This window comes from Melanaphis sacchari, unplaced genomic scaffold, assembly GCF_002803265.2.
Source record: "Melanaphis sacchari strain LSU unplaced genomic scaffold, SCAv2.0 Contig31_pilon_pilon, whole genome shotgun sequence".
NCBI classification, from domain to species: domain Eukaryota; kingdom Metazoa; phylum Arthropoda; class Insecta; order Hemiptera; family Aphididae; genus Melanaphis; species Melanaphis sacchari.
In genome coordinates, this window is record NW_020271193.1 from 87,863 (window position 1) to 101,254 (window position 13,392).

General features: G+C 27.0%; 1 long non-coding RNA gene across 1 annotated transcript in view; it reads left to right on the top strand.

Moving 5' to 3' along the window:
• Positions 1-2,407: 2,407 nt before the first annotated feature.
• The window catches only part of LOC112596367, a 32,510-nt gene continuing 21,525 nt past the window's right edge, over positions 2,408-13,392 (top strand). The window contains exons 1-2 of the long non-coding RNA XR_003114764.1: positions 2,408-2,492; positions 2,555-2,632. This is a non-coding gene — a long non-coding RNA (uncharacterized LOC112596367). The remainder of the gene's footprint in view (positions 2,493-2,554; positions 2,633-13,392) is intronic.

Sequence of the window (13,392 nt, forward strand, 5' to 3'; positions counted from 1 at the left end):
TTCAAAATATGATAACTCCTTTTTTAGTATAAAGTATAAACGATTCAGTAGATATTTTTTTTATTAAATATCGATGTACCTACCGAATTTAAAATTCAAACAAGTAGTTTCTTAGTTATTAAATGTGTACACTAAATAAGTTTTTGAAAATGGTTTTACAAAACTATAAAATAGCTATAATGTCATATATAGTGATTATTATAATAATAATTGAACTATTTACAAAAATTATAAATGTTTATAGATTAATATTACTTACTAAAATTTTCAATTCGCCTAAGTCCCATATATCTTCTATGCCCATTATCATTAATCTATTATCTTTAATACACAAAGTTGAATAACCTAAAAACCAATCATTTGAATTTTTTTTTTGAAATGTTAAAATTGTATGTCAAATAATTTATTGTAGAAAATAAAGGTTCTCATTTGAAAAATATAAGTTTATATCTTTACAGAACACAATGAAATAATATTTCCGTTTAAATCGTAAATATTTTTCATGATAAAATTACGTTTTGTGTGTTATTTTGATTGTTTATATACTCGTATTATATTATGTATATTTAGATGTGATTAAATAAAAATTATTTACAAATTTCTTGTATAACTTTAAATTGAAACTACAATTACAAAATATATAACTAAATATTCTATAAAACTAATTGTAATAATAATAAATTTAATAATATCAATTAATATTAGTCGAGTTTGATAAATACGTTTTCGGGTAATCAAATATAACTCGTTAAAAAATTGTATTTTATTGATTAACAATGTTGGTACAGGAACAAATGTTTAATGATTTTATATTACCTAAGTATAACTCGTCATTGTATAACTAAGTAAATTGATCAAATCTATTCTCTAATGAATTAATTATACTTAATTTACTTTTCCATTTTCATAGAATATATTTTCATTTTTGAGGTAATGATTATTCAGAAATATAAGATTACGATTAAAACTTTGGTCTTAGCTATTATAATATTACTACCAATAAATATTTAATAAAATAAAAAATATAATATTTGGGCATGTGTAAATTATTCTAAAAAACATTTATTTGTATCAATGATATCGTATTTCTTTAATCTTTAGAGAATCTTTTACTTTGTATTATACTACGATACTGCCTTTAAACTTAAACGTTCGACTATAAAGCTATCTCTTTTAATGTTATAAACATAAAATATACGATTAAAAAAAAGCAATTAAATACTCAATGCGTAATTTATATAATTAATTGTTTTTGTCACAAAATATGCGTAAAGGTACAAGGTGCCTATTATAAATACATTTTTGTACTACATGTTTTTATATGGATTATTACTCTTTAATCATTATAATATTGTACATTACAGTTTAAAATATTTTTGTTTGTTAAATAATACAAAAAAATGTATAAATTATTCTATAAGGAGGCAGTTTTAAAATTGTTCTCTTGTTTCGAAAAATAATTTAATAATTTAGAAATTATTTTACTTTCATAAGTAGAGCTGTAGGTAGAAACATTTTTATTTTAAACTGAGATTTTCAATTCATTTAAAATAATTGAAATAATTAGTATAACACTTTAAACAAATAATTATCATGTTATCAAAAAAATTTAAATTACTAGGTACAAAATTGGTTTAGTTTGGTTAGGTTAGGTTAGGTCTTAAACATCGTTTAAGAAAATAGACGTTTAATATCTATATTTTAATGTGTTAAATTTCTTATAAAAATGAAGAACTAAAACATTTTAACTTACTATAAGTACTAATTTTGTATTTTTTATTTTACTCATAGACTGGTAATAAACACTATTAAATAGTTTTATATTTATTATATAAGTTTTTCAACACTTTGCACTAATTTAAATGTTTATGATTGATCAAGATTTAGGTAAAAAAAAATAGAAATTAATCTGTAGTTAATTTTTCATAGAAAATAATAACAAGTTAAAACATGACTGATATTGCATAAATATCAAGTACTTTTATTACACAGTATTTGTTTTATGGTAATTAATATTATATATACTTCACTGTATAATCGTATGAAATATACGTATCATGTTATAAGGGGTGATTCATTTTTAGTTAAAGATTCTATTATGGTATATAAAATATATTATTTATATTTACAAGCATTTTACATGAAAAAATTAACATTATTCTTAAAATAAATTAAGTTTAGAAAACAAAGGTAATAAAAAAACTTTTTGACTCTATTTAATAAGTCAGTTAATTTCACTATAATAATAACTTACCAAAATACACTGTATTCCACTTGAAATCTTCGTAATTTTGTCATAAATATTTCGAGACTTATCACTAATAAAACTATTGATTTAATATTTATAATTATATAGACTAAGATTCTTATAATATCTATTATTTTAGGAAAAAATATTGCTGGTATACGGAGTGATGTATGCATCGGCTGGTGACGATCGCGGCCAAATGATCCATTCGTACTGCATATGTTATCTTCCAAAGACCCGAACGGTAATGTGGCGATGTAGAGGAAAGGGTTATGAACTATTGTAATATTTTTAATGTATGTATAGGAGGAGAGAGGAAAAAATGAGAAGTGAAAGGGTTACACACGTTGGTTCAGCTGTACCCCGACACATCAACGCATCGAGGTAAGTGGGTAATATTAAAAAAAAAAAACGGTTCGTTTTATAAATTAGCATTTTTCTACGTACATTGTCCACGTACTCGGAGCCTGTTCTTAAATTACCATTTTCACCCATACACCCGGCTCATTATAATCCCCAGATCCCTTTCATTAAACACTCCACGCGCACACAACTACGCGCAAGGCTTCAGCGGAATTAGCTCGGGAGCAGACAAATCGAGTGTCACTTACAATAATATCTGCTACAGCACCTGACAAATTATTATAGAATATTCAGAGAACTTCAATAAAGCCTAATAGCAAAATTTGTTGTATAACATACTTTACATATTATTTGTCGCCGCCACAACAACATTTTAAAATTAATAATAGTGTTATGCACATTCTGCGGCTATAACACAATTTTAGTTTCAAGCACATACTCCACATGCCATTCCGCCACTGACGAATGGACACATGCTCAAAATCAATAATTTTAATTTTGCCTGTTATTAGTGCCATCTATGAATTATTATGTAATAAGTAAATGTAGATCACATACCAGATGCTTTGTCGACCGCTGCGCGGAAATTAACACGGTTACCGTAATTATCGTAATTATATATATATTGGTTGTGCTAACAGGAAACATAAACTTAGCATTATTTAGTTTATATTATTTTTACCTATTGTGCCAGGAGATGCCGTAATTTCATATATATTTTGTGTTGCTATTATTCCCTTTACTACTTATACTTATTAATTACTGTACAAATAGTAAATTATACAGTAACTTATAAGTTATAACCAACTAAATTTTAGTATTATCTATCTATTTATTATTCATAATCTTTATGCGAAGTATTAGGTGAACGAGTGTGTATAATATAACTTTGTGTCTCTCATAGCGTATACACTATTATAATTTATATAAAAGGTATGTAGTAATATATAGCTATGTTTATTGTAATTATAATATTATTTGATCTGTTTATATATTTTATATATAGTATAGCAGCATAGATAGCACATTTTTCAATTCAGGCTTTAACGTAGGATTTCAAGAAAAAATAGTCTTCAGTCTTGTATTGTTTATTAATAATTATTCAATTAACTATAATTATTTTATTTTATTGTATTGATTGCACGTACATTTTTGTTGCGGGTAAACATGTCGTGCCTGGACGTGTACAGATGCTAAAGAGGTCCTGCTGAGAGGGTTATCATGGTTCAGTAGCGATTAAAAAATAACTAAAAGGAAAAAAAACAAACCCCTGTCATTTCCATTGTTCCACTGCGAGCTTGACGTCCGATGCATCCTATGACAGTAGAGACAAACCGCGCCCTTTCAAATAATTTTGAATGTTTTGCCAAGCACGATTATAAAGCTGCAGTTTAATATCATGTGTATATGATTAATGAACGATTGTTTCGGTTATTATACATATTTCTACCTTACATATAAGTATATATTGTCCCGATTATATTAATGTTAGGTAATCATTTTTCTCATGAATTGACCCTCTATGATTAAACCCGATGGAGGTCTATTAATAATCCTATTTTTATAATGGTAGTATATTTAAATCTATAAATCAAAAATATAACTATATACTAGACTAAAATAACGTTAAAAATGTTTAATTATTTACATTTTTTAAGAAAAAAACAATAGCTTTTCAAATTTTATTTCATACATTCATATCATAATAACATATTTTGTAAAAAAAACAGATTTTTTTTTTTTAAACTAAAAGCTCAATACTTTATTATACTTATTTGCATTTCCTGAAATTATTATGATTATCTTTATGCTATGTAATCATAAATGACAATATAAATTTTCCACAATATATTAGCATGAAAACAACTTAAAAGATTTCGGCACGATGGCAGTCGTTTGTAGTCACTGGCATCATTGTCACCATAAGAACAATAACTTATTTTTGGGACATATAGAGTAAAACATTTACTGAATATGTTGTGTTGCAAGGCCTTATACGGAACACGTATAAGTTTGCCTGCAATTACAGTTTCCGGGGGTGATGTAGACGTTTATCAAGTTAAGGAGGTCACAAGGTTTCCAGAGGGAGTCAATAATTTAATTACAAAAATTTCAAACCACCTGCTGATATAATTTTACGAATCTTGTCGATCTTTTAGTCTATTTAATTTATGATATTACGTAATTGTATATTTGTAGAATATATAAAAATGAAACGTATAATAAAATAATATAATGTACACATACAGCTGGTACGTTATTTAAGAAGGGATGAGGTTTGATTTTGTTTATATATAAATATAATATAAAACAATCACTTATATACTATAATAATATATCTTGGTATACACACTTACACATGCACATATAATATGTATAATGTATAATATACATTTTTTTTTTACGCATATAACGAATCGATAAAGCTAAAGGAGGTTGAACTTTGCTAAACCACCTAACCCCCCCCCCCCCCATTCACCCCTCTTTCTGGGTTTACTGTTCGTTTGGTAATACGCTCTCTTTGGACAGTCACATACGTATATGTGCAGTCGACATTCGATTTGCTTGCCTGGGTTTTTGCTTTGCCTTTTTTTTTCTTATCGAATTATCTCGGCGTCTTGGATTTGATTTTTGAATTTCACTGAAATTCCTTTTCTCCGTCGCTCTCACTTTATCAGATTTATATATATATATATATGTATGTATAAATGTATACATATGAATGCTCACGTATATATCTCGTTCCATTTGGAAGAAACGTATGACGTATGCGAAAAGTGTACACAACCACTCGAGTCAAATATAAAATGTATAATGTACACACGCTCGAGCGTCTTCCGAACACCCGCTCGCCGTGCTCCCGAGCACACGGTAGTAATACGGTTTGGAATACTCGCGTATATAAATATATATTTTCATATGTATTTTTCTCTCTTTTTTTTATTTATTTGAATCCCTGACTGAAATCTTCTCCATCCTTAATACATCACCCTATTTGAATAGCATACTTCTCTTTTGCGTGTGTGTAAATATGCACATATACATATATCACGAATTTTCATATTATTATAATAAAAATACTATTGCCGTGTACTTTTGAAGAAAAAAATATAAAACATTTTTTCTCAGGTCCCTGAAAACTATGTTCCAATTGTTTAAAACATATGAGAATATTTTGCATTATGTTCTTCTTTTGAACCCACTCTATCTCCGAAATAGTAAAAATGGCCAATATTATTGATTAATTTGTGCACATATATCACTGCGCTAAATTTCTTTTTTATACGTATTTGTATAGACAGATAAGGTACAATAAAATCATATTGATGTACGAACAACGTCTAAAATAATTTCAAACACTCTTATACTATTAAATACGTAATATATTACAGTAAAATATATGTTAGTGGATTTTAAATAAATTCACAATGAATATAGATACATACAAATAGGGTTAAATAAAATTATCTAGTATTAACTACCGCTAAATTCATAAAAATTGCAGTTATTCAAAATCATGAATATATTTATCTTTATCAAATACTTTTTGAATTGTTTGGACCTTATAATTTTTAATATATTTCTTAAAAATAAATAAAACATATAACTTATACAGATTAGATTAAAAATTATATTTTTTTTCAAATTTAATGATGTGAATATATTTACTTATAAGTAGTTCAATATAATGCGAACAAATTGTTTATTTTTGTTTTAATTACTTTTAATTTCAAAGTAAATACATACATCGAAGTTTAACACTATTGAGAAATATTAAATAATAATATGTACACAACTGTGTATTAATCACACAATATAGATTATTTATTATGGTTTAATGTTAAATAGACTTTCGATTTTTAAAAATATTATTTAACTTAACACATTTATAAAAAATACCTTTAGATATTTTGAAGACAATTATTGAAGGGATTAAATTTTGGAGAAATAAGAACCTATTGCAGGTGTAAGGTAACAGCATGATTATAAAACACTATTCTTCTTATTTTTTTTTTCTTACCCGTAGAGCCTTTCTGTTCCTGAAAGTTTTCTCGTTACATTTGAGCCCTCGGGAATACTCCATTTTTCTAAAATCTACCCTTTCTAAATTTTTGCCATTGCTTGGTATGGTATCTCTTCGTTGAGCAATGTTCACAAACCACTGGCAGCGACAGGTCGTATTTTTCCCTCTACTCTTCTCGTATCTTTCCCATTTCTTTATATACCTACCCTCAATCCATTGCTTTTTTTCGCGAAATCAATCAACTTAGGGTTTACGCTCTAGTGATATGGTAAAGAAATGGGTGGTGTACATATTATTACATATTGTCGGCCATTGCATATATGTATACACCCTCCCACACTAATTTTTCTCATACGACCCTGAAACTGTTGCCTTGGTAACAAACACATAGTATTTCAATTCTCTTATTCAGTTTCCTCTACGCATTTAGATTTCTTCTGGTTATATGCATGTACTATGTTTTAATATTTTTCATGAAACATGAATAAAATCTGCATACCAAACCTTATTCTGGCTTCAAAAATTTGTCGGGTAGGTCAAGAGCAGACATTTGGGTCATGGCCAGAAGAAAAAAAATAATAAGGGTGAATGAAAACAGATGAGAGAAAGTTTTTAAATAAAAAAAAAAAGCGTACATATACACACTTACATAATATAGTGCTTTATTATTCGCCCTCGTTTTTAATGGTTCTGGAAAAGACGTCGTGGAGCGGATATAAGTGAGAGAAAGAAGAGGAAGCAAACAAAGTTAATTGAACTCCATATACCCGGATATGCAAAGACGAAGAATTGTGTGTGTAAGGGGTATGCATTTCTTGAATGAGGGAGAATTTCGCGCGCAAGTCAAATCATTAACATGCCTGCCGGGCCTACCCCTCTACTCACCAGAACACAATCCGCGTATACGTTAAATAAACTCATTCATCTTTTGCCCTGCTTCCCTTACCACCACAACACCACCTTCTCTTTTCCACTGAATTTTGTTTACAAGCGTGTGTAAAATCCTTCGGGTTAATGCCCCAACGTCGACCTCCTTTTCCTCTCCAAACCATAATTTATAGTTTTCATAAACCCGTACTTTGGAAATCAGTTGAATATTTGATTTAACCCTAAAACTATTTATTTTTTTCCAAACATCTTTGTATGAATAATAAAATATTATTATATATCTTTTCCCGTTTATTTAATTAACATACCGGTTGAAATTTATTAATAAAATTATTATATTTATTAATTTATATTAATTTATTTCATTTTATTGAATCAAATAAGTATATTAATTATTTTGAATTGCAATAAAAATTCAACAAAAAAAAAGTTCGAGAAATTTCGTAGGTATTGCCACATAAATCTAGTTTTGAAGTTATTATAAAATTTATCTGTAAACTATAATAGAATAGTTTGCATAATAATTCGTAATTGAATTACTCTACGTGAATTTAGCTCCGTATTTATAATAAACACCTGGATAGAAATATGGTTTTGAAATAAGTGTCAAATTCGTTAGTCACATATGCGCATATATTACTAGCCAATTCATTCAATACTTTTAGGGTTCATACTAAACAGGATAACGGTTTGAATATTATTGAACATAACTCAATATAATATATTAGAAATTCCCATTTCCAATGTAACAATTTAAATCAGTATGGCCATATAAGAGTAAATAAACCTTTTAAATTGAGATATTTTAATATATTCTATTATTTATTATAGGTAATCTCGTACTCTCCAACATGAAAATTTCATGTACAATTCATAAATAATAATTTACGCAATTGAAAAACTGACTTTTTCGAATCACAGCTTAAATAATGATACTTTTGATTTAATTTTATTATTGTCATGAAATTTAATTTCATCTACATAAAATGTTATTATTTTAATATTTTTTTAATGATCATACATGAGATATATGTAAAGTAAAAAATGTAATGATTACACTATTATTGTTTACTATTAAATTTTTTTTTTTTTTGCAAAATTATCATGAACATATGCTAAATAATCTTTTGAAACACCTTTTATATAATTTCAATAAAACCAATACACTTGGCTCAAATTACTTATTTGTTTCATATAAATTTGATTGAATATACACGTGTCTACCTGTCATTGATGTCCTACTCGAACACTGTATACACCCGGATGTATAAAATATTACCCTTAGTCCGTTCGATGACAATGACATCCGTGTTTCCCCTTTTCTAACCCGGAACTGGTTTCCCGTCAATTGATTTTCGACCCGACACACCAATAAGTCCATCGATTTCACACGTACTCTACTGCTCTAGCATCCGAAATAAATCATAAATCCCACAACCCTCGATCTCTTTGACTATAAGTGCGTATAAAAACCTTGGATGTTTATTTATTTACAGGATGGGACTTTTTTAATAACTCGTTCTATCTACGTCACGCTTAGAATGTTAGGTTTCTAACTATATTTTAACGAAAACTGAATGTAGATCAAACGATCAGTGTTTACCAAGTACCAACTAATTCTTTAGACTGGCATTACAAAAAATAAATGTTTAATTGTAATGATGCCTATTAACAACCAGTCGTCTCGAATCATCTTTTGATTATCTAAAATAATAATGCATAATTTAAAAATACTTTCAGAACAAAAAGAACCATTATTTGATATTTTATTTTATTGGTTACGGTTTAGTAATATTTTATATAATATAAGTATTTAGTATATGATGTAAATATTAATAATTATCTTTTGTTTATATTTTAATTATTTTTTTAACTACAAATAATACATTTACACGATACCATGTTGTATAATATACTCGTAGTTTATGTTAATATATTTTAAGCAAAAATATATTTTACTTTGATGATTTGAAATATTTTTTTTATAGATGATCATAATATATAAATTATAAAATCGAAAGAAAACATAATTTGCAATAAAATAGAAGTATTTACACATATTCCATGTGAACCCCAAACCAAATTTACATTGCAATTGTCTGCATCGAGTTTAATTGAACATTTGAAACATTTGAACATGATATCCATTTTCATATACTTAGACGGGGTTCTCCGAGTAACGAAATCGTATACTGACTCGAAACTGTTCTATATTTTCGAATAACAAACACTTTTTTTTCTACAACGTTAGGTACTAACAAACACGCTGTAAATCGATTTTTGTATCCCTTTTGTGTACCTGCAAAGGGTTCTTTTTTTTCGGCCGGTGGGAACGCATTGCCTTATATGCAGATTGCAGATGCGTACTACCCTTCCATAAACCCTTCCGAGAATACATAAATTATATTTCACGCATGGATTAAAAAATTCAAAAAAATAATAATAACAATCGTGTAGAAGACGCAAAAATATTTCGCGAAATATAAATTATTGTCCATTAAAAAAAGGGTGCCTTTTTATATACATCTAGTAAGCACATACGCTTTACGCTCCGCCTATCCTCTATACCCGCATATTATAATGAACACCCTTTTCACTTATTTACATATAGGCTACGATCAATTTTTTTTCGCAGAGTATTAAATGCTATTTTAACGGATTAACGGTCGCTAAAACGAATAATTTTAGTTTTAAGACCCATGATATGAATCAGCTATTTAAGTAATTTAATATTTAGAATATTGTCCGCCCGATTTACACCATCATCATTTTTCATCTGTTAGTGGTGGTTGTAAAATATTTATATGTTTCTTTTTATTTAAATAAATGCATTTACAATAAATTAAAATGCTTCTATTTATTTTTATCATAGATTTTTTGATAACGATTTAATGATTCAGTTAGGTAGTTTTTTTTTAAATTAATCATGTGATTGTTTTCTATTTAACATAATATTGCAGTAAAACCTGTCCTGTGCGGAATTTTACAGGACCAATAAATATTTTTGTTTTAAACAGGTTTCCATGTAACTGAATAAAAAGGAAAATTTCATACTACCGAGTTACAATATTTTGCATGATTGAGATTTAAAGTTATAATATTTTCCGGCCAATAATAAAAATCAAAATGTTGAAAATTAATAAATATCATAGGCTACAGTAAATTTTAATTTTAAGTAATAATTACATAGTATGTATTAATTAGATATTTCAAAATAATAATAAATTTCAATTCCAAAATTTGAAGAACATAATTAAAATACGATTAAAAATTACGGAGTTCGTGTAAAGTTTTGTTCAGTTTTTCTTTGACAATAAAATTAACAACTTTCTTCTATAACTTTCATTTTTTCATTTAAACTTAAACAAATCTTTGAAGACATTGTGAGAACAAGTAACAGGAAAACTGTGACTAAATGGTGTGACAATAATGAGCACTGATAATATAAATTCAAGATAAACTGTAGTTATCTATCGACACATATTAATATTGCTGCAGACTTTAATAATTGTTTAATAACAAAAAATTTTTAGGTATCAAAAATATTTTTTTTCATTTTATAATATGTTTTTCCGTTTGTTAAAGGTATATTGTTACGGAACCAAAAAAAATTTTCCGTTTTACGTTAGACAGGTTCCGTTTTATCAAGGGTTTAATCCTATGTTAAATTATAGAAATCTGTTGGGACCATAATAAATTTCCGCACAGAACAGCTAGAATTCCATCTTAACAAGGATTCGTATTAGACAGTTTTTACTATAATAAATATAGCAACCCTGTAAAACATATTATTCTACCAATCATATGCATATCGCCAACAAAAATCATTATGCAATAATCTTGCTACATAGCATTAGTTAAAGTCACCGTAAATATATATATATATGATATCGATGTAAAAAAAAAAATATATAAGTATATATCGTTGTATACGTCCAATAAAATGTTTGTATGAGAAAAAAGGGAAAATGTTCGTCTCTACTTCCCTTCCATTGTATAACTGGAAATTCTATTTTCCTCTCAAAGGGATTTTCGTCCACCGAGATCAAACGGCATATCTTTTGTAAGATACACGAGAATATATGACCGACAAGAAAATGGAATTTAGCAGGGGGATGTCAAGGAAAAAAAGGAAAAACCCTTTGCAACTTTCCTACATATACATCCTTTCCACCGCATATATTTAATATATACGTATTACGCCACTGAGAAAAGTTTGTGTATTTTTTTAGTGTGTGTGCACATTGAATCAATACTTTCACACGTAAGAGGTAAAAGGGTTAAATTATAGCGCTAAACACACAATGGATCTAAGAAAGAGAATAATATCCGTGAGCTGTTCAAATACAGGTGAATTGTGCGATGTGACTACTATCTGCAGGTGCTATTGTTTTCAACTTGTAATAATTTTAATGTATTAATACAAACTATAATAAAACAATTTTATTAGATAAAATCAAGAACTTCCATCAAAAATATTGTATAATACAGTATATTAATTATGTATATTATGATTATTATAATGTAATAATTAATAATATACATGTATTAGTTCCAATACTTCTCTAAACAGTTGAAACACGCAATTTTTATTTCAAAAAAAGCTATTTCATTACTGAAATGATGTGCAACAATTATAAATAATTTATTTTTGTATATTTAAACTTCAATAATTTGTTTAATTGCTTAAATAGCAACAAATCTTTATAGTATATTTATATATGTATAGTATAATTATCATTAATATGGCTAGTTCAACAAATATTATCTTTATCGAGAAATATTTACATATTATCACAGTAATATTGAAAATTATCTAAAAAAATTATGCTCAATGTATTTTATATCTTTAATATTTTTTTTTCAAAATAATTTTCTTAATTTGTGAATTTTGAATACTTATCAACACACTAAAATATTATGATATCGTGAATATTTCTTAATTCAAAGAATAAAAATGTAGTTATTTTTGTTTTACCAAATTGAATCTTTTTCTTATCTTCTCCTCGTATTTAAAAACACTTTTGAGGAATCTTCCTATTTATGATTTTGATGACTCAAATATGCATACCAAGTATAATTTTAATTTATTAATATTTTTGTAACTTTTATTTCATTTTATATTACTTATCAAACATTGTTGACATATGACTTTTAAAAAAAAATATTAATTACAAAAATTATATTTCAAAACCAAAATATACTTATATTATTATACTTTTTAATATATTTTTTAAATAATTGGTGTTAAGTTTTAAATTTTATGGTCTACTGAAGTTAGTTTAGTTTAGCGACCTATAAGCTCTGCTTTGTTTAATATATTCGTGATATATTTTATTTTTCTGTGTGTAAATTATTTTAAATGATTATTAACATTTAAGTTCACACAATATCAGAACACTTTGTCCAAACAAATTTAATTTGTCTTCATAACTTTGATCTTTACTGTCAAATCGTTTACTTCGTTTATCGTCACATAACATACACATATAAATCTATATAAATCTTCAACATCGCATAACCGAATTTCAGTGATTGCTTCTGAAAATATCGACGACCTACAAACCCAGCGGCGTAATTTATTCTATAATAATAATGGCGTCGCATTTTAACTATATACATATTAGATACATATAGATATACATAAGTATGTATACGTATATGCGTGTATAACTTCTTACGCATTTAATATACAGGGTACAGGCGGTGTATGGCGTGTGTAAAGAACGTTTTTGCTTCAACAACGCAATTTTGTGGTGCGGTAAAGCGGAAAAATAATAATATATACAATAAAAATAATACTTGGGTATGGTAGTGTTGGGTGAAGAGTGGGAGTGATATAGGGAAAATATAGTGCGAGAAAAGAATG